The sequence below is a fragment of the Sceloporus undulatus genome, chromosome 2, assembly GCF_019175285.1.
Source record: "Sceloporus undulatus isolate JIND9_A2432 ecotype Alabama chromosome 2, SceUnd_v1.1, whole genome shotgun sequence".
Taxonomy (NCBI): Eukaryota; Metazoa; Chordata; class Lepidosauria; order Squamata; family Phrynosomatidae; genus Sceloporus; species Sceloporus undulatus.
In genome coordinates this window covers 160,296,561-160,318,682 of record NC_056523.1, presented here as the reverse complement: position 1 = coordinate 160,318,682, position 22,122 = coordinate 160,296,561, and the positions used below count along the sequence as shown (strand labels likewise).

At 39.6% G+C, this 22,122-nt stretch overlaps 2 protein-coding genes across 10 annotated transcripts in view; both read left to right on the top strand.

Annotated features, from left to right (window-relative positions):
• Positions 1–22,122, top strand: part of MCRS1 (microspherule protein 1) — a 554,896-nt gene that overhangs the window by 220,748 nt on the left and 312,026 nt on the right. The window lies entirely within an intron of this gene.
• The window catches only part of RHBDL3 (rhomboid like 3), a 242,750-nt gene that overhangs the window by 164,218 nt on the left and 56,410 nt on the right, over positions 1–22,122 (top strand). The window contains exon 1 of one of the 8 annotated variants that reach the window (XM_042448661.1): positions 6,889–6,915. The exons of the other annotated variants lie outside the window; for them this stretch is intronic. The gene's annotated coding sequence lies outside the window, so the exon portion shown is untranslated. Of the gene's footprint in view, positions 1–6,888; positions 6,916–22,122 lie in introns of those variants that run through there. 8 annotated transcript variants of the gene reach the window in all.

Here is a 22,122-nt window from a genome sequence, read left to right as displayed (position 1 = left end):
ACATTGAAATGTTGTGTGAGCCAGACACAAATTCACACTGCAGCAGGGACGTAGCTAGGATTTTAGGAAGGGGGGCAGTACAGACTAAGTGCCACCATTATAATGGGGCTTGGGTGCGGTGGCGCAGCAGCACACACCATTCATTTTTCTAATGGAAGAGGTGGTCCGTACCCCAAGAACCCCCCCCCCTTGGCTACATCCCTGACTGCAGGAATAATCCAGTTTGACATCTGTTTAAGTGCCATAACTCAATGCTATGGAATTCTGAGAATTGTAGTTTGTTGAGCCATGGCAGTTAAAATGGTGTCAACCTGGATTATTTCTGCAGTGCGGATGCACCTGAGACATTGCTTTGCAGTTATTTTTTTGGTCTTGGCTTTAGAGCAGTGTGATTCATTTTACATTAATCAAAGTAAATGTGTTCAAGAAAACTCTGTAACCTTTTCCTTCTGCATATTTGTGATTTCCTATGTTGATGACTGTTGCTCAATGGTCAATGCCCTTGGTTGGGTCCTGTTAGCGCTTCCTCCCAGGAACATTTGTTTGTTTGTTTGTTTGTTTGCTGCAACTTTGAACACAATATTTGACAGTAAACTCAACTTTTTCCCATGAAACCTATTGCCATTGGAGTGTGCATAGAATCATAGAATCATGCAATAGGATTGTATGTGTGTTGCAGTTCATTTTACTCTGAGTAAAGGGTTTTCCTTTTCTTCTTCCCATTTCTTCCAAGACACAAAGCTCTCCTTGCTCAAGAGTGGCATGCTCATTTTATTATTGAAAGATCATCATTATCATCCATCATCATCAATTTATGTTTGTGTTGGGTGCTGACTGCTGAGGTTTTCTTGGTCAGATTTGTTCACAGCAGGTTTGCCATTGTTGCCTTCCTCTGAGGCTGAGATAGTGTGACTTGGTTAAGTTTTCCCGTGGAGAATCTTTCCTGGGTTTTTCTTGACAATAATCTAGATTGGCTCAGAGACGGTTTGCCATTGCCTTCCTCTGAGGCTGAGAGAGTGTGATCTACTCTTTCCTGGAGTTTCTTTGGCAAGATTGGCTCCGAGGGGGTTATTGCCTTCTTCTGAGGCTGAGAGAGTGTGACTTGGTTAAGTTTCCCCCTCAGGAACCTTTTGTGGGGTTTTCTTGGTAAGATTGGTTCAGACTTCAGAGGGGGTTTGCCATTGCATTCCTCTGAGACTGAGAGAGTGTGACCTACTGTTTCCTGGAGTTTTCTTTGGCAAGATTGGCTCAGAGAGGGATTGACATTGCCTTTCTCTGAGGCTGAGAGAGTGTGACTTGGTCAGGATCACCCTAGTGTGTTTCATGGATGAGCCAGAGTCCTAACCTCAAACCAATATGCCACACTGACTTATTGTTATTATTATTATGCCACACTGATTTATTGTTATGATTTTGATTATTATGTTTATTTATTTCCCCCCACAATTGGGACCGAAAGCAGCTTCCAAATTAAAAGGAAAGGAAGGGCTAAAAAAGAAAAGAAAAGAAGGACTGAGGGCAGCAAGTGTAATAGTAGTAATAATGGTTGTTATTGTTGATGCTGTTGTTAGTTTTGTTGTTATAGTTATTGTTGTTTTTGTTGGTATTCTTGATATTGTTAGTATTGTTATCAATAGCAAGGGATGTCTCCAGAGTAAGAGAAGCGAAGTTGTTCCACCGATTTTACCTTTTTGGAGGAGTTGGTGGCTGCCATCTCTTATTGTGGTTGTTGCTTTTGTGTGCCTCCAAGTCATTTCCAACTTATGGCGACCCCATCCTGGGGTTTTCTTGGCAAGATTTCTTCAGAGGGGGTTTGCCCTTGCCATCCTCTGAGGCTGAGAGAGTGTGACTTGACCAAGGTCACCCAATGGGGTTGCATGGCTCAGTCAGGATTCGAACCCTGGTCTCAGAGAATGCTCCAGTGCTCAGAATTCTCCAAGGCTTCCTTGCTTTCTCTCTCTCTTTTTCTGTCCCCAATGAATTAGGAGTTGTGAATTTGGGTCTTGCTGTTTTGTTGATAGGTGATTGGATCCAATATTCATATTTTTGGGGTTCTTCCCTTCCCTTCTTTTCTCCAGAAAGAATTTGGACTCTTCCTTTCCAGATATTTGCTGGCCTTCTCCATTTTTCTTTTCTTTTCTCTCTGGTAACTTTTCCCCATTATATACATAAAAGACAAGCATATAAATAAAACAAAACTTAACAAATGAAAAATTGAGATGTTTATATACTTATGTGTACACTGATTAAGAAAGCAAAACTCCCATATGTTATTTCTCGTATTCCTCTTTTCTCAGTTCAAGAAATTTTCTCAATCATTTTCTCCATGAGAGGTAGAGGAGTATAATACTGTAAAATAAAATAAACAAAAATATAAATTTTTCAGGCAGCGGCTCTTCCTTTTCTTGTACCTTGGATCTGCACACTGGCTACATTTGCATTGCAGAACTAATCCAGTTTGACACCGCTATAACTACCATGGCTCTATACTATGGAATTCTGGGAATTGTAGTTTTGTGAAAACTTTAGCCTCTGTCACTGAGCTCTGGTGCTGCAACAAATGACAAATCCCAGGATTCCATAGCAGGGAGCCATGGCATTGGCAGGTAAAGTGGTGTCAACCTGGATTCTCTCTCCAGTGTGAATACTGCCCAATTCAAATCCAAAGCCTTGCAAAGTCTGGCTTTTTGAAACTCACAAAGGTTGGGCTTTAAATGCTGTGTAGTTCAGATTTTAAAGTTTGTATAGAGCTTTTAACACATTTTACATTTTGATGCATAACTGTTTTAACGTTTAAAATAGTTTTAATTGTTTTTTAAAAATATTTATACATGTTATTGATTTTGGATTGTTTTTTAAATGGTTTTAAATCTGCTGTTTACCACCATAATTGGAGAAAGGCAGGATATTGATGTTGTTGTTAACAATAATAATTGTATTGCTTGTTTGGATGACAATGCCCAGAGTTGTTGGCAGGGAGGATTTTGGGAGTTATAGTCCAACCAAGCAACATGAAGATCTGGCCCAATCCATCACCCAGTGTGTTTGTTTGGAAGCGAGGAGCCTGCTTGGGTCTACTCAGAAGTAAGACCCCTTGAATTCAGTGTGGCTTAATCTCAGGTAAAGTGGGTACAGTACCTAAAGGGGCATCTACCATGTAGAAATAATGCAGCTTAACACCACTTTAAGTGCTGTGGCTCCATCCTTTGGCAACCTGGGATTTTTAGTTTTGTGTGAGGCACCCAGCACTTTTTGGCAGACAAGGCTAAAGACCTTGTAAAACTACAAATCCCAGGATTTCATAGGATAGTGCTGTAGTACTTAAAAGTGGTGTCAACCTGCATTATTCTTACAGTGTGGATGCACCCTTAGTGTAGTAAAGGTATGACTGGTTTTGTGCGCATGTTGTCTTTCAGAGTCTGCATCCATACTGCAGAAATAATCCAGTTTGACACTGCTTTAACTGCTGTGGCTCAGTGCTATGGAATTCTGGGAATTATAGTTTTCTTCTCGTGCCAGCCACAACAAGCTACAGTTCCCAGAATTGGATGGAGTCATGGCAATTAAAATGGTGTCAAATTGGATTATCTCTGCAGTCTGCACGCAGCTAATAATAACAGCTACTGAGCTAGGCCAGTTAAAGCGGTTTCAAACTGGATTACTTCTGCAATGTGTTTTGGACCCGTGTTGGTTTGTTTCAGTATAAAAAAAGATGTTAAGGAATCCTGTAGCAACTTAAGTGACTTCACTGGATGGAACAATCTTTTATGCTAGAATGGCATTCTGTTAACAGTGCAATGCACCACTCATCCCTATAAAATTCCACGTCCCAAAGCTAGAGATAATTCAGCCTTCCCTCTCCCATCTATAAAAGTCATTAAGAGAAATAACCATTTTATTTTCCACGGAGAGAATGCCTGCCGTGGGTGGCACTTGCTTATTATTATGGATACTCCAGCTTGGTTTGGCCTTGGCTTGAGGGAAGGAGAAAAAGCCCGTAAACTCTCTCTCTCTGTGTGTTTTTTAAAAAACAGTGTGATAAAGAGGAGAAAAGATTACATTTTATCTTGTTCTGCACGTTTATTTTGTGGATTAAATATCACTAGGATGGTTTGTTATCTTTTTGTGGGAAGAGTTTTTAAGGAGTTACATTCCATGTTCTATCTGCAGTTTTAATGGCCATGAGGAAAGGGAGAGGGGGATATAAATTTAGAACTTCATCTTTATTTTATTTTCACATTGCTTAGAAATACTTTTGTAGTGCCGACATAAAAAGGACATAAATCATAGCTGCAGTGCCTTCCTATTAACTGCTGGTGTTACTCTTTGGCAATGTGTGTTTGGCTAAGCATGCTGGAAGGAAGAACAGGACAAGAAGTGCTTAATAACAGGGACTTTGGAGATTTAACCTGGAACTTCGCATACTTTAAACTGATGCTTTGCATAGTGAGTTGGTATCAAGTGTTCCATTCTGAAAACCCTTTACAGCCTCCCAAGAAAACAGGAGTACGCATCATCTCTCTGTTGTTGGCCGGTAGTATGACACCTCTGGATTGGAGTTTTCTCACCACAATAACAAGAAAAGGTGTCTCCGCATATTGAGAGGCTCTGGTGCAAAACACACTGCAGAAATAATCCAATCTGAAACCACTGTAACTGCCCTGGCTCAATGCTAGGAAAGTCTGGGAACTGTAGTTTTATGAGATGTTTAGCCTTCTCTGTCAGAGAGCTCTGAGTTAGCACTATAAAAATATTTCTAAGCACTATGAAAATAAACTACAGTTCCCAGGATTCCCTGGCACTGAGCCAGGGCAGTTAAAGTGGTCTCAAACTGGATTATTTCTGCTGTGTGTTTTAGATCTCTATCAAGATTATATACAAATTTTATATATACATATACATTCTTGTGGCAAAAACAAGACCATGCACAGACTGGCACAGACAATGAATAGCCAAAATAAGAGTAAAGCTGAAGAAAAATACTAAATCAATGGCCATGCCAAAATATGATCCGTAAAACATTCCAACAGAATTTAAAGACAGTGAAAAACAGGTTTGCATTATTAAGTTTAGTTGACTGGGAGCCAGAGGACTGGAGCGTGGCTTTGGCATGGCTTCTGGCCACTTGTGACGCATACATCATTTAAACATCATACTTCCAAAGTGACTCAAAGCGGCTTTATTTTGGGCTGTCTGTACGGGCCCAGAATCAAATCCAATACTAACTACAAACTGTCAACAAATACGGGAAACAAAGCAATGGCACAGATTGGAAATGATCAATATACATTTCTGAACACACACACACACACACACACACACACACACGAGAAACACAAAAGATTGCAGTAACTACATAAAATAGTCCTGAAATAGTCAAGGAATTCCCATAGCTTGGATCAAACATTGAGCAAAATGTAAACTGCAGTCAAGAAATTAAGACAAAGACTAGGATTACAAAGGGCAGGTATGAAAGAATTGCACAGGATCCTAAAGCGTAAAGATACAAATCTGAACACTAAAGTGAAGATCGTCCAAGCCATCATATTTCCCATCACCATGTACAGATGTGAGAGCTGAACTGTGAAGAAAGCTGATAGAAATAAACTCATTTGAAATGTGCTGGAGAAGAGTGCTGAGGATACTGTAGATGGTCAAGGAGAGAAACAAATGGCTCTAACCCAAAATACTCCCAGAAGCCAGGATGACCAAATTGAGCCTGTCATACTTTTGGGCATACTATGAGAAGGCATGAATAACTGGAAAAGACAATAATGCTTGAAAAGGTAGAGGACAGTAGAAAGAGAGGGAGACTACATGCAGGAGGGTTGGACTCAGTTTTAGAGGGGGCCTTAGCCTGCAGGACTTGAGCAGAGTGGTGGAGGACAGGGAGTCTTTAGAGAGGCCTTATCCACTCTGTTGCCATGAGTCGAGGTTGACTTGAGGCCAGTTAACAACAAACAACAATACGTATACATAGGCCTTTGGCGTTTATTTGCAAAAATGTTGAGGGTGGGCAAGCAAGTTGTTTTTATGCAACATTGTCATTCAGAAAACTGTATTGTGTGCAAAGTCCCAAAGTGCAAAAATAACTGAAAATGTACTGGCACTTTCCTGATCTCATCAAACAGGCAGAAAACTTGTGAAGTTACTCATCCTTATATATGAGAATTAGGTAAGCAAATATTTGCATTCCTAATGCTGACTTTTGGATAACTCCGTGTGTGTTTATTGGTTCTGGTTTGTAATCTGACCTTCTGCTTTTCTCATTCAGCTTGCATCCTGGGTTCCCACTGAGCAATTCTGCGCAGCTCAATTTTGGATTTCCTGGTGTGGCTTTTGACTGCTTCCATGTTCTTTCCCCCTCCCCCAAGATATTGCTGGATGTTTTTCACCATAGCCCATTGTCTGGGGTTTCATCTACCAGGTGGTATTAGTGATGGTGATTCTCTTTAATCCAGGAAGGCCCAAAGATACTGAAACCTAGGGAGTTCTGAAGGAATGGAAGAATCAGTTTCTCTTGTAGGCTAGGTCTTCATTTGGCACAGGGATGAGCACTTTGGCAGAAATCCAGGAAAGTACTTAATTATAAGCATGCAACTGCCTGAGTAGTCTCATTTACTGGTTGCTATTCTATGTGCTAATTATACTTGTCTGGCCCCAGAGTGGAGTTATAGATGTATCAGTCTCTTAACATTTATAGTTCTGTGAATGTAACTGAGTGTTCTCTGTTACAGGTACAGAGATGTGTTGACTTGCTGTGGAAAATAATACAGGATGCAAGGGAGGGAAGATCGGCCACATATTGAGTCCAGCAATTTGTCCATTTAGTTCAGTAGTGTCTATACTGACTAGCAGGAGCTTCCAGGTTTCAGGCAAGATTCTTTTCCAAGACTACCCAGTGGGTGACCTTGGGTAAGTCACATGCTCTCAGCCTCAGGGGAAGGCAGTGGCAAACCTCCTCTGAACAAATCTTGCCAAGAAAAACCTATGATAGGGTCATGATAAATTGGAAACCTCAGAGGTACATAGCACCCCTACAGCCCCAAAGATACGAGGGATTGAAACAGAGGCATTTTGGATGCAAAGCATACGCTCTGTGTTATGGCTATTTTCTAATCTTGTAGCATGTCACTTATGCAAAAAAGAACATGAGCCTCATGGTGGGAGATGGGCTGTTTCATGAAGTATCATAAATGTAATATCAGTAACCATCTGATCTTGCTCGGCTTGTTTATCAGCTCCAGCATATCTGAAATAGGGAATGCGCATAGCAGATAAAGTGTTCTTCCTGGCAAAATAGTCTGGCAACTCATCATTGTGCTTATTAAAGTGGAACTTGGCAATGAAACTTTCATCCACCATTATGATTACTCAGCTGTTTCAAATAATTAAAGGAATGTGAAACCTGATAAGTGAGATGTCAGTTAAAATAACAATTTTAATTATATATATGACAAACTTTCATCTAAATTTAAAAGCTCTCTGGTAAAAATGAAATCTGGACTTATATGGGTTATATGCGGCATTCTCTATGCACAAAACCTTATTCCTAAATGAAACTAAGGAGTTTATCAGACTCAAAGTTTTGGACCCTCAACTGCACTAAGGAAGTGCAAAGAACGTTGCGAAATGACTGTTTCACGTGAAGTCTTACCACATTGTTTGCTTTTCCGTCATTCCCCAGTAATGTTATGTTAGCACTACAATTGCACAAAAGTTGCGATTTGCGTGATGCGAAACCATGCATAGCGGAACTTTTTACTACACCAGCGCCTTCCTTTTGTCTTTCACATTTCGCATCAACATATTTGTGCATGCCCTTTGGAGGCTTTGGTGGCATCATGACCTTTGTGCTTCCGGGGGAGCGAGGGAGTTCCCCCCCCCCATCTCTAGGGTCCTATTTAGCGGAGGGGAGGAGGAGAAGGAAAGAGCCGAAGGAAAAAGGGGAATCTGGATGCAACAGGTGACAGAAGGCAAAAGGGCAAATCAGGGAGGCTTTTGGACTGCAAATGCAGTATTTTTCCCCATTATTTTTATTATTAAATATATACACCCATGTCTTTATTTTTATTTATTCTTTCATTATTTTTATTATTAAATATATACAAAATGAGCACATGTTTTGTTGTGTTTTTTACTGAGGAATATATATGTGTGTGTGTGTGTGTGTGTGTGTGTGTGTGTGTGTGTGTATTTGCCCTTTGCAACAGTATCCCTTTGCTGGAAGTCAGCTAATAAAAGTGAAAGGGAACAATAAAAGGGCATTTTTTTCCTTGGAGAATCCATGCTAAAATGCGAATGTTACAATCGAATGTTACATTTGTTGCTTTTGTCAATTAGGCAATTGGCAAAACGATACATGCTTTTGCAAGGAATTCAGGGACAGCTCTGAATTGCTTTTAAAGTCATAAAAGAATGCATGACAATCGCATCCTTTTCTGGCATTTACGGTGACAAATTTATTATTATTATTAATATTATTACATGTGCAAGAGGCATTCTGGGGTGGCAAGGAGTGGGGGATACAGGATGCATTATTTTTATTATTAAATATATACACCCCTGTCTTTTTATTTATTTTTTAATTATTTTTATTATTAAACATATACACCCCTGTCTTGATTTTTATTTATTTTTTCAAATAAATAACCTCGCAGCTTGGAGGTTCCCTTTTTCTCTCAGCGCTGCCGCTCTTTGGATGACCCTTTGGGGTTCCTGACATTTGCAGCCTCCTCGGTGTTCATGCAGGAAAGAGCGACCCCCCCCTCCCCCGGGGTTGTCCTGAAAAAGGAAGGCCACCGGAAGGGAATGGGGTGACAAAGCAGCCCAGCATCATGGGAACTTTGCAATCAGTAACTTTTGCATCACGTTGCGTTACTGCCTACCACTCAAAACCATTTTGCAACGCATTCACAATGATAACGGGAGACAAAGGGCTGACTTCACTTTTTTTCCGTAATGTTCAAAAAGGGGAGGAATGACGCTAACATTACGGGAACGTTGCGCAACAGGCTCCCATAGAAATGAATAGCGTCTGGAAGAACATCGCACTTTCACATTATTGCGCAACGTTGATGACGCTAACATTGTGTGATAGGCAGGGAAAATTGCCAAAAAACCCCGTCTGATAAACTCCTTAATGAAAGTAACTGATAAAGATGTTGAATAGTATTGGGCCCAGGACAGAACCCTGTTGCACCCTACTGGTCACTTCTCTCCAAGAGGAAGAGGAGCCATTGATGAGCACACTTTGGGTTCGGCTGCTCAACCAGTTACAAATCCATTTAAGAGTTGCATTGACTAACCCACATTTTACTAGCTTTTTTGCAAGAATGTCATGGGGGACCTTGTCAAAGGCCTTACTGAAATCATGATATGCAATATCCACAGCATTCCCTTCATCTACCAAGCTGGTAATTTTATCAAAAAAAGAGATCAGATTATTCTGGCATGACTTATTTTTCAGAAACCTATGTTGACTTTTTGCAATTATGGCATACCCTTCTAAATGTTCACAGACTCCCTGTTTAATGTTCTGCTCCAGAGTCTTTCCTGGTATTGATGTCAGACTAACTGGACAATAATTGTTGAGGTCCTTCCCCCCCCCCCCCCAGTCTGCTGAGGCTTCTCTTGTTCTCCAGGAGTTCTCAAACATTATTGCCAATGGCTTTTAGATTAAATTTGCCAGCTCTTTTAATACCCTTGGATGTAGTTTTTTGTGGGTTTTTTGGACTATGTGGCCATGTTCTAGAAGAGTTTATTCCTGACATTTCACCAGCATTTGAAGATGCCAGCCACAGATGCTGGTGAAATGTCAGGAATAAACTCTTCTAGAACATGGCCACATAGCCCAAAAAACCCAGAAAAAACTATGGATGCTGGCCATGAAATGCTTCAGCTTCACCCTGGGATGTAATTATCTTAAACTTAAATTCATTTAGATTAACAAGGTATTCCTGAACCACCTCTTTATTTATTCTGTGCTGCATTTCCCTTTCTGTCCTCTGCTCCATTATCCTCAGGTTGAGCACCCTTTTCCTTTTCTGAGAACACTGAGGCAAAGAAGATGTTGAGTAATTCTGCCTTTCTCTGTCCTCTGTTAGCATTTTGCCATTTTCTCCACATAGTGGCCCTACCATTTCCTTCTTCTTTTTGCTGCGAACATACCCAAAAAGCTTTTTTTATTGTTTTTAACCTCTCTAGCAAGCCTGAGCTCATTATGCGCTTTAGCTTTTCTGACTTTACCCCTACACATGCTATTTGTTTGAATTCTTCTTTGGTGATTTTCCCTGGTGATTTCCCCTTTTTCCCATTTCTTATACATGCCTCATTTAAAATTTAGCTCTGTTGAAAGTTCTTTAGTCATCCATCCTGGTTTCTTGAGAAACCTCCCTTTTTTCCTACTGATTGGAACTGTTTTAAATTGTGCCTTCAGTATCTCCCTTTTGAGAAACTCCCATCTATCCTGATCTGCCTTCTCTTTTAGTATTTCTGACCATGGGATCACCTCCAGTATTTCCCTAAGTTTACTGAAATCAGCTTTCCTAAAGTCTAGAACGTGTGTCTTGACTATGCCTGGCTTCTCATTTCTACTGTATAACAAATTCAATTTTTAAAAAAATTGCTATGCATCTGAAACAAAAGGGGGTCATATACTTTGCTTCTTTGGAGCCAAGTCCCAGGGAGAACTAAAAGCAATGGCTAACTATGGACTTTATCACATGCCACTTTTAATAGCACCTTTCGTGATACCTATTGCATGACACTGTTTCTGTTTCATCACTGCCTTGTCCTCAAAGCAAAGTTAACCCACAATTTGCCACTGATGGGAAAACCCAATAAAAAGCTCCCAATCCTCAGGTGCAATAAGTTACTCCTGTGGTAGTTCCAGAATTGGGCAGTCACTTGGTGTCAGTATCTCCTCCTCTCCCCCATCCCCACTCCCCTCTCCTATATCAGAATAACTTGTTTGTTTTTTAATTGATGTATACAGTGTGTGTATGTATGTATTTTTGTTTTGTTTTGTTAAACTGCCTGGAATTATGTTAAAAATACAACAATATACACATGCACAAATGAAAGGCATGTTAGGCAGAGCATAGGGCAGGAAGGTAAGGCTAAGGATAAGGGTGGGAGAAAGTGTGGGGGACCAGCAACAATCCAGTCACACTATAGAAGGTATGTGTGGTAAGGAGTGCACCAAAACTGGTATGTATGCATATCCAGGGGTAGCCATGTTGGTCAAGAAGCAAATAACATCCAAATTCCACAAAACAGTGATACCTTTATTGACTGACCAAAATACATAAAATGCAAGTTGCAAGCTTTTGAAGCTCCACTAGCTTCTTCATCAGGCAATGATGTTAAAAATCATACAGGAGAGGGGGAAAGTCAGAATGGGGGTCATATGATAAAGTCCTATGAAGCCCAGACAAAATGTGCAGGTTCTTTATTTAAGATGGTACTTCTGTTTATAGTCAAGCCCATGTATGTGGTCACTTACTGACTGATGGTGTTTTTCTGAGCCTGGCTTGTCTACATATTCCTCCCTGTTCAGAGTCCCATTTTGTAGAACTGTTTCTTGCATTACACTTTAAAGCGGTAGGAGTGCTCTTTCAAGTCATTACTGTTTATGGCTTTTTAAAGTCATGTGGGCAGTGATTAATTAATCTGTCTAGTTTGAAAAATAAAACTCCAGAAGCATTTCAGCAGCGCATTTAACTTCAATAAATATGCTTATTGTAGTTGTCACATTACATATCTTCTTCAGGCCTAAATGTGTTTTGGGATAAAACAAATGTGAGTTGTTAGGAAGTAATCTGAGCCTTTTCTTTCCTCAAATGCTGAATAATCCAATAAACCATTTTAGGGAGAAGGAGCCTTTAATGAATGTGAATGTAGTCTCTCTCCTTCACTTACTTTTTCATTTTGTAGTTGCTCTATCCATCTGCCCTGAGCCTTAATAACTTGCTTATTAAAAGAAGCCACAAATCGACTACATGGGAGAAAAGCAGGATGGCCTTTCATGTATTTTTGGACCTGAAATATGTGTCAGCCCACAATAGGGCCTTTTTCTACTACTAATTAAATGCTTGAATCATATAGACCTCAGAAAATTAAGTAAGATCCAAAGCACACTTCAGAAATAATCCAGTTTGGGACCGTTTTAACTACCTAGGCTCAGTGCTAGGGAATCTTGTGAATTGTACTTTACTGTGGCACCAGAGCTCTTTGACAGAGAAGGCTAAATGTCTCACAAAACTACAGTTCCCAGCATTCCCTAGCATTGAGCCAGGATAGTTAAAGTTGTCTCAAACTGGATTATTTCTGCTGTGTGTTTTGGATTGGACTTAAGTAAATTTTGTCTGTTTCGGAGTGTTTCTAGTTGCATATAACAAAGATCAATAATACATGATGTCTAGAAATGGCAAATCAATATTTTGCACACAACAACAAATGCAATTTGTCACCACTGTACATTTGAAAAGCAGCCATAGCCAATTGCAATTCTAAAAAGTGTACCTATTTGTGACATATGCATTTTAAAAGAACCTGCTTGTTAATTTAAAAAATAAAAATAAAAATAAAATTATGACTAAAGACCAAAAAATAAACAGGCCCCAGAAAGAACATGCACCTTTAAGATTATAGGCCAATCGGCACAAAGTAGAGGTTTTTAAATGCTAACATGCAAATTTTGCTTCACAATGATCTGTGTCTGTGTGCGCATGTGTGTGTTCATGCACATACATAGCACTCCCCTCTCACAGACAACGCAAGGTAGATACTGAATGGAAAAGAAGGAGTACAGTTTTGCACAATATTGGCACATGGAAAGAAACGTTTGAATGTTTTCCCTGTTGCTTTTCTTTCTATAATCTTTCAGTTATTCCTGAATGTGGCCATTTCTGATCCTGAAAAGGAGCTGGATCTAAATAGGGAAAGGAGCATTCCATGAACATTTTATGTTGTGAGCTGGCAACAAGCAATTATTCCTCTATGCAGGAATAAAAATGAATAAACAGGAATAAAATGAATGAATGTATCTCATCTCTTCTCACCCCCAAACCTCACACAAGAAGATAAAATATATAACAGCGCTAACCAATTACCTTAGAGAAGGGGAAACAAAAGCAACACCAACTTTTGGGGGAACAGAAACATTTTATTGAATTTTTATTTAAAAAGTGCACATTCCTACCTGTATAATACATTTATTCAACTGCTTATAGTATATTCAGGACTGGATCCTGAATTCTATTGTCAAAAGGATTTTCTAATCTTGTAGCATGTCTCCTCCTCATCTTATTTATATCCCACCTTTTCTCCATTTTTGGGACACTGGAGTAGTTACAAAAAACAAAACAAGCAATTACAAAAAGAAAAGTAAAGCATATTAAAATTTATTAAAATACAATGAAACAATTCCTGTAGTTGTTGTTAAGTACTGTCAATTTGCCTTTGCCTTATGGTGAACCTATTAAACTTCCAAATCACCGTTTTCAACAGCTCTGATCAGGCCTTGCAAACTCAGGACATAACTTTCTTCATTGAGTTTATCCGCCTGTATTGTGAGTTGGTCTACCTGTATCCACCTGTATTGTGATCATCCTCTTACAGAAAATAATTGTTTCTTGCTGATACCACAAGTGGGACGATGGTCCAAAATAATCCAGTTTGAGACCTCTTTAATTGCTCTGGCTCAGTGCCAGAGCTTCTCTCTGACAGAGAGAATGTCTCACAAAACTACAGTTCCCAAAATTCCATAGCATTGAGCCAGGGCAGTTATAGCGGTCTCAGACTGGATTATTTCTGCAGTGTGTTTTGGACCGATGTAAAGTTGGAAAAGTTCTATGTGCCTTAACAGACTCTTGCCCTCCTAGTGTAAGCCAAGCCTCACGTTTCCTTTATTGTTTTTAGCCATATTGGCCATCAGCATAAAAGTACAGTATTCACTTTCATCAATACAAAAAATTAAGACCGTTCAGAAACTGAAGGCTGAAACATAATTTCTCAATTTGTATCTACTTCAGCCCTAGGTAACACCATCACACCACAAAATATGACAGGTGCCAGAATACTTATACATTAGGCTAAAAACATTAACTGTTCCAGTCATTCAGGGCCCTAATCCCCATCCAACCAGTGACAGAGGGAAAGTTAATGTTTCAGGTATGTGATTTTTCCACCTCTTTTATTTACATATGTCACATTCTACAACCTAGTGTCCTTCAAATGTGTAAGACTGTGACTCCTGTCAACCTCAATAGATATGGCTGTTGACCATGGTTGCGCACAGATTATAGGAAGCTAAATCCAATACCCCTGAAGACTGATAGATTGAAGAAGAAAACCTTAATTAAATTGGACCTGATCCCAAAGAGACCTGTACCTGATCCCAAAGAGACTTGGAGTCTGTAGTTGTGCTGAAGGAGCAAGAGAACCTAGTCCCCTTACTAAACTATACTTCCTAGGATTCTTGGAAGAAAGTCAAGAGAGTTTAATTGGCATAGGATTATGTTGAAGAACTGCTTGATTGAAAGGGAATCATGACTCTCACTTTTTTCCTTCTTGGACAGCATTTTTCTCTGTCTTTGCACATTACTGAGGAGTGCTTCAAACAGTTTGCCACTTTGCCACCAGTAACACTTCAGTTGAGAAAAAGGTGTGAATCTCCACATACAATATCACAGTCCCCCCCCCCCCACTGTTTTAAGAAAGCTGAAATGTTTGAATTATCCCTGAGCAGCACATTTGTGTCCATTGCTGACAAGGAAGAGCATCTGTGGCCACTCATTTTACTATCTTTTTTTAAAATCATGTTTTTTAATGTAAGCCAGCTGGGAAGCTGAAAATTGGGCACGCAGATAAAGAAGCTGGAGCAACTCCCTTATAAGGAAGGGTTAACTACATTCAGCACATTTTACCATACAAAAATATAAAAGTGTGTGTATGGGAAATATAATAGAGGTGTATGAAAGTATGTATGGTATAGTGAAACCAGACAGGTCTCTCATATAATGAGAGATTCAGGGTCATCTACTGAAGCTGAATGGTGGGAATTTCAAGATAGAAAACGGTGTTACAGGCTGAGTCTCCTTAATCTGCAATTCCAAAATCCGAAATGCTCCAAAATAAAAAAAAATTGTCCACATGGGTGGCTGAGATAGTGACATCTTTGCTTTTAGATGGTTCAGTATACACAAACTTTGCTTCATACACAGTTATTAAAATATTATATATAAAATTACCTTCAGGCTATGTGTATAAATTGTACATGAACCATAAATGAATTTTGTGTTTAAACTTTTGGATCCCATCTCTATGATATCTCATTATGTATATGCAGATATTCCAAAATCGGCAAAACTCTGAAATCCAAAACACTTCTGATCACAAGCTTTTTGGATAAGGGATGTTCAACTTGTATTCTCCTCAGAGCACATAGCCAACTTAATGAATTTGTTAAAACAATAAGTAGTGATGACTGCTGAGTTAGACAAGTTTCAAAGGAAATTAGGTAAATTGTAGTATTAATGTTTGCAGTTTTATATTGTTTTTAGCTGATGTTTTTAGTTGCTTTATTGTAATATGTTTGGTAGAATTTTTATTTGTGAGCTGCCTTGTGTCCCTTTCAAGGGAGAAAGGTGGCATAGAAATCAAATAAATAAATAAAATTAATAGAGAATAAGGATTTCAATGACTGTTGCTCATGATGTCTAGAGATTACCTCCAGTATCAGAGGCAGTCTATTTACTAGTTGATGGAAAACCCATGCAGGAGGATAGTGCTGTTGCTTATGGGATTTCCCACAGCCATCAGTGTGGGCAGAGTGTTGGACCAGATAGTCCTTTGGTCTAATCTCATAGGGTTCTTTTTATATCCTTATGGGACAGAAATGATTTTAATAAATAATAAACAATGGATAGTTTTGTTTTTAGTTTGGCATTGCTGCAGTTTCAGCTCTACCTTTTTAAAAAGGATGGGCCATTATCGGACGTGTCTGTTGTAAGATACACATTTCCTAAGGATTTTAATTTCTTTACTTAATGCCAACAGTTATGGCTTTCATAATATCACTAAAGGTGATTTTTATGGTTTAAATGGTTCTTGGCATTTTTAGTATCTCGGTGTGATCAGAAACAACTGATATGCAACTCATAAAATTAATGGAATGTGAGTACAGGTAGTTTTCAATGCTTCTTTGCTTGTTTCTCTTGCATGGAGCAAATATCTACACTCTTTAGATTTAAAGAGAAAAATAATAGTAGTGTAAAGCTTGCATCTTCTGCATGTACATAGAGGAATATTATGCCAACAGTTCATATGGCCTATGCAATCCTAACCAATCAGGGATCATATTGCAGCAGGGACGTAGCCAAGGGGGGGGGGGGGTGGGGGGGGCCGGACCCCCCCCTTCCATTAGAAAAATGAATGGTGTGTGCTGCTGCGCCGCCGCACTCAAGCCCCATTATAATGATGGCACTTAGTCTGGACCCCCCCCTTCCTAAAATCCTAGGTACGTCCCTGTTTGCAGCAGACAGTGGGTGGGCTGTGAAGCACTGGAGAACAGCCACCTAAGTTAGCCTGTGGCAGTAGAGGATGATGGGGTGTTGAAGATAGAAGTCTGATTTTTAAAAAATACTTAAATGATAAAAAATAAAAATTGCACCTTTGCTGATCTTTTTGAGGCTGCATCCACACTGCAGAAATAATCCAGGTTGACACTGCTTTAACTGCCATGGTTCAATGCTATGACATTCTGGGAATTGTAGATTGTTGTGGCACAAGAGCTCTCTGACAGAGAAGGCTAAATGTCTCACAAAACTTTAGTTCCCAGAATTCCATAGCATTGAGTCATGCTCCCATTGTCAAGGCAGCCAACATAGAGAACATCCAGCACCACACGACAAGTTTGAAGTTAGGCTTAGTTGTCTATGCAAGTATGCCTTCTCTGTTGTATCAAAACACCATTGAGAGTGAAAGGAGTACACAGATAAACAGAATCAAATCTGACCACAATCAAATTTGAATATAGTATGATCCATACTGGAAATTTGATGCCTGATTGCTTAGGATTGCAAAGGATGGGATAGGGAAGAACACTGTTTTTATTTGGTTTCAGAAAAGCTGTTGAGTAAAGTGGTTGAATAGTTTTTTGTGGGTTTTTTGGCCTATGTGGCCATGTTCTAGAAGAGTTTATTCCTGATGTTTTGCCAGCATCTGTGGCTGGCATCTTCAGAGAATGCTGGCCTGGAAGAGAGCTGGATATATATACTGTATACTGTGTGACCCTGGGTCTGGAGGAATTCCATGTTAATCTGTGCATTGTTCTGTTGTTTATGGCAGGGCCTCATGGTGGGAGGCTATGCAAAGAGAATTAGTGTCTGCTAATTGGTGGTCATTATCTGCTGGGAAAGCCCCTGACCCTGGGTGGTTTCTCATTTGCATTTGCCGAGCCCCCATTTTGCTATTCTTCAGGACTGGTAGCCAAACTTTGTTCACTTTAAGGATTTCTTCTTTCCGGTTGAAATTATCCAGATGTTTATGGATTTCAGTGGCTTCCCTGTGCATCCTGACATGGTTGTGGTTGGCATGGTCCAGAATTTCAGTGTTTTCAAACAGTATTTTATGCTCTGAATGATTTATAACATGTTCTGCTACTGCTGATTTTTCAGGCTCTCAGTCTGCAATGTCACTTGTGTTCTTGATTTGTGTTTGTACACTGTGTTTGGTGGTCCCTATGTAGACTTGTCCACAGCTACATAGTATGTGGTAAACTCCTGCGGCTGTGAGAGGGTCTCTCTTGTCCTTTGCTGAGTGCAGCATTTGCTGGATTTTCTTGGTTGGTTTGTAAACCATTTGGATGTTGTGTTTCTTCACCAGTTTCCCTATTCTGTCTGTGACTCCTTTGATGTATGGTAAAAGTACTTTCTCTTTTGGTGGCTGCTTGTCTTCATTCCTCTGGGTTTTTCTGGGCTTGGCAGCCCTTCTGATATCTGAGCTGGAATAACCATTAGCCTGTAGAATTCAAGCAACCTGGTCCAGGTGCTTGAATTCATCTTCCAGGAAGTGGGGTTCACAGATCCGTTTTTCCCAGTTTACCGGTGTTTTTATTGTGCTTCTTTTTTGTCCTGGATGATGGTTGGAATTGCTGTGTAGGAATCTGTCTGTGTGTGTAGATTTTCTGTACACTATGTGGCCCAAATGTTGTTCAGATGGTTCAGAAACACAGCCAGATCTTCTTCTCCATGGCTCCAAATGGAGAAGAAGATCTGGCTGTGTTTCTGAACCACCTGAACAACAGCCACCCTAACATCCAATTCACAATGGAAAAAGTAAAGGAAGGAACACTTCCATTCTTGGATGTCCTAGTCATCTGCAAACCGAATCAACGAACCAACAAGTAACTCTGAAATGTAGTTTTGTTGAACCTGTGTTATTTATAATTCATTCCTTCCATGACACAATCTTAAAACAAATATTTATGTGTTGGAGTGGCAAGTGTTGCCTTCTGGGTTTTCCTTTTCAGCTGCAAAATATTTCGGTCTGCCTTTGTTTTTCAGCAGTTGTTGTTGTTGTTGTTGTTAGTTGGCCTCAAGTTGCCTTCCTCATGTGGTATCCTTATAAATAAGAATCCAAGAAACCCTGTTATGAACGGCAGGTCTTGCATACTAAGGGCTGTGGCTTTCTGGATTAAATCCACCCACTTGTAATGCAGTCTCACTCTTCTCCTACTGCCTTCTACTTTGCCAAGTCTTTCCAATGAGTCATGAAATCCAAACATAGAAATGGAAAATACTATGACAAGGATGATTCTGGCTTTGATATGCAACAATATATCTACATACTTGAGTGCCTTCAAAGCCCTTCCAAGTCCTATCCTGCATCCGCACTACAAAAATAATCTAGGTTGGCACTACTTTTAACTGTCATGGCTCAATGCTATGGAATTCTGGGAACTGTAATGTGGCAACAGAGCACTCTGACAGAAAGCGAAATGCCACACAAAACTATAATTCCCAGAATTCCATAGCACTGAGCCTGTTACACATGTAGTTAAAGTGATGTCAAACTGATTTGATTGTTTTTGCAGTGTAGATGCGGCCCTAGTCTTCTGTTATCTTGACTATGATACACAATTTGAAGTAAGTCTGAGCCAGGATATAGAAAATCCAAGGACAATTAATCTACGCATGCAAGGTACATCAGCCTACATTCCTCTCTTGCACTCAGGAGCCTTGATGACTGTTATAGGGAGAACATTAAGCTTGTAACTTTCTTTTATAAATGTCAAGGAATATGTTAAGTTTTCTGCTCCATGCATTTGGAATGATCACAACCCATCCTGGGCTTTAAAGACATCAGACTTGAAAGTTAATTGCTGTGTTATCTCATCAAATCCCACCAAGAGTTTGCCCCCCAGGTTTTTGAACTAAATAAGGCTCTCCTTAGCATACCTAAGGAAAAAATAAATACATTTTTTTTGGATTATGTTTATTTGGGGTGCTTCCAGAAGAGGCTTTTATTGTGCAATTGCCTTGCTTTATTCATCATGTAATTTTACAGGGGTCCAGATGTTATCACTTCCCACTTCTAACCCACTCATGTCACCCCTTTGCTCCTTGCCTTTCCTTATCACATAAAATCCAATAAGAAAAAGAAAAGGAAAAAGAAAGTGAATATCTCTACCTGCCCAACATGATTAAGGCTACATAACACACTGCAGAAATAACCCAGTTTGACATCACTTTAACTGTCACAGTTCAGTGCTATGGGGTTTTAGGAACTGTAGTTTTGTCAGACATTTAGCCTTCTCTGTTGGAGAGCTCTGGTAGTACAACAAACTACAGTTCCCATAATTTTTTACACAGCATAGAGCCATGGCAGTTAAAGAGGTGTTAAACTGGATTATTTCTATAGTGCAGATGCAGCCTTCATAAACAAGGGTGAGAGAAATGATAAAGTGAAAGCCAGAATCACACTAGTTGGAGTTTTAAAATATTTTAATAAATACAAATATATCCTGTAAGGCCACATAATAGCTGCTTCCTGGAGGTTGCAGCTCGCCAATTCTCATTCACAACTGTGATTGTGTCAGAGTAGCTCACAGTAATGATTAGTATGTTTTAAGCAGCTTGGCTCTGCTTGCAGCAGTTACCCGATATGCACTGTATGTCTGAAAACAGAAGGTTCAGACTTTGAACTCCTGAGGCTGTGCGCCAAAAAGAAAGTGGTCCAAAAACAATAACAACAAACAACCCTGGGATGCTAATGCTGTCATGCTTTATCCTCCATGCTGAGAAAGGCCCTGGCAGCCTTCTATAAGCAGATGCCAACTGAAAGTTGTAGTGTATTCAGAGCAAAGGGCTCTTAGAAAGAGTTTTGGAAATTGCCCAAGAATTTTTATAGTGTGCTTGTACTCGGAGCATCATATATATTTGCTGTACTTTCCTATGCAGGAATGTATGAACAAGAACAGCACATGCCAAAACAAAAGGTATCTGTGATTTACAATGGACTCAGTGCCTGTGTCCAGCTTGTTGTCAACAGCTTACTCTTGGAAAATCCATTTCTTTACAAAGCTCAATAGCAGTTACTTGAGGCATTTCTAATACTGGGAGAAAAGAGATATTTCTCTGCCTCTAACAAGTAGTATAGAGAATAGAATTAAGCATTAAGCATGCATCAGGATTAATTCTTTTAATAATTAATCCATGGCACAATCTTTCCACGGTGGTGAGATTGTGTATTCTGCCGAGGCTATGTTGATAGCAGCAGTGCTGTTAGTAGGGTCTCCCATGTCAAACAGGCTTTTGCTGAGGAACCAGACTAAATATGTGGAACAGCTACTGGGCACCAGCACTGAAGGATGATCTCTCAGAAACAATGACACCATAGCTAACACTTGTTAGCGTTGCACAAAAGGTGGCATGGTAAACCCCTTTTTAATGTCATTTGCCATTAAAATCCTATAATGAGATAATCCAAAATATAATAGATAGTGTCAGAATATGACAGCTCCTGGGTTGGAAGGAGTTCAATGAGGTACTGGGATAGAGCAGAGGATAGCTATCACTGTGACTAGTGATACAACTGTACTCAAGCCAAAAGAACTGCAGACATATTCAGAAATAAAAGTAAAGTCCAAAGCTGTACAACAAATGTTATAGGAAAATAGAATGTGATAAACATGAATCAGGGAAAGCTAAACATATTAAAACAAGAAACAGAATGTATAAATGTTACAATACTTGGGGTGAGTGAGCTAAAGTGAAGAGGAATTAGACATTTTGAGTCAGATACAGTGTTTTACTGAGGAAATGAAAACCAAAGAAATGGGTTGGCAAAAATAGTGCAAAGAGATGTACCAAAAGCAGTCAAGGGATATAATGCAAGGTTTAACCAGTTTTATTAAAACTTCAAGGGAAACCTATCAATATAACCATAATTCAGGATTATGTTCCAACTACAGAGGCAGAAGAAAAAGAAATGGAAAGATTTGACATTGAAGTCCAGAAAGAAATTGTCCAAAAATCAAAACAGGATTTCTTGATAATTGTAGGTGATTGGAATGCAAAAGTAGGAAACAGATCAGAATCAAAGACTCGAGGAAAATTTGGCCTAGGATCAAGAAGGAGGTGACCAACTGACTGAATTTTGTGAGACCAACAGTTTGTTCACTGCAAATGCTTTCAACCAAATAAAAAGGGGTGACTGTATACATGGACATCACCTGGTGGCTAAAGTAGAAATCAAATAGTCTGCCTAACTGGAAGTAGAAAATGGAGAATCTCCATTCTTTTTGCAAAAATAAGACCAGGAGCAGATTGTGGCAAAGACCATGGACTGTAGGTTTCAATACTTAGAACAAAGCTAAAGAAGAACACTGAATGAAGCATTGCGCCAAAATACAGGCTTAAGAACATCCCCATAGAATTTAAAGATAATGTGAAAAAAAGATTTGCACTTTTAAGCCTAATTGACCCAGAGCCAAAACAACTCTGGACTGAAGCCAGGGACATTGTCAGGGAGGAATGCAAAAAGACAGTATCTGTAACCAAAAAGAAAGAGAAGCCTCAATGGATGACAGGGAAACTCTTCAAGCAGTTAAGAACA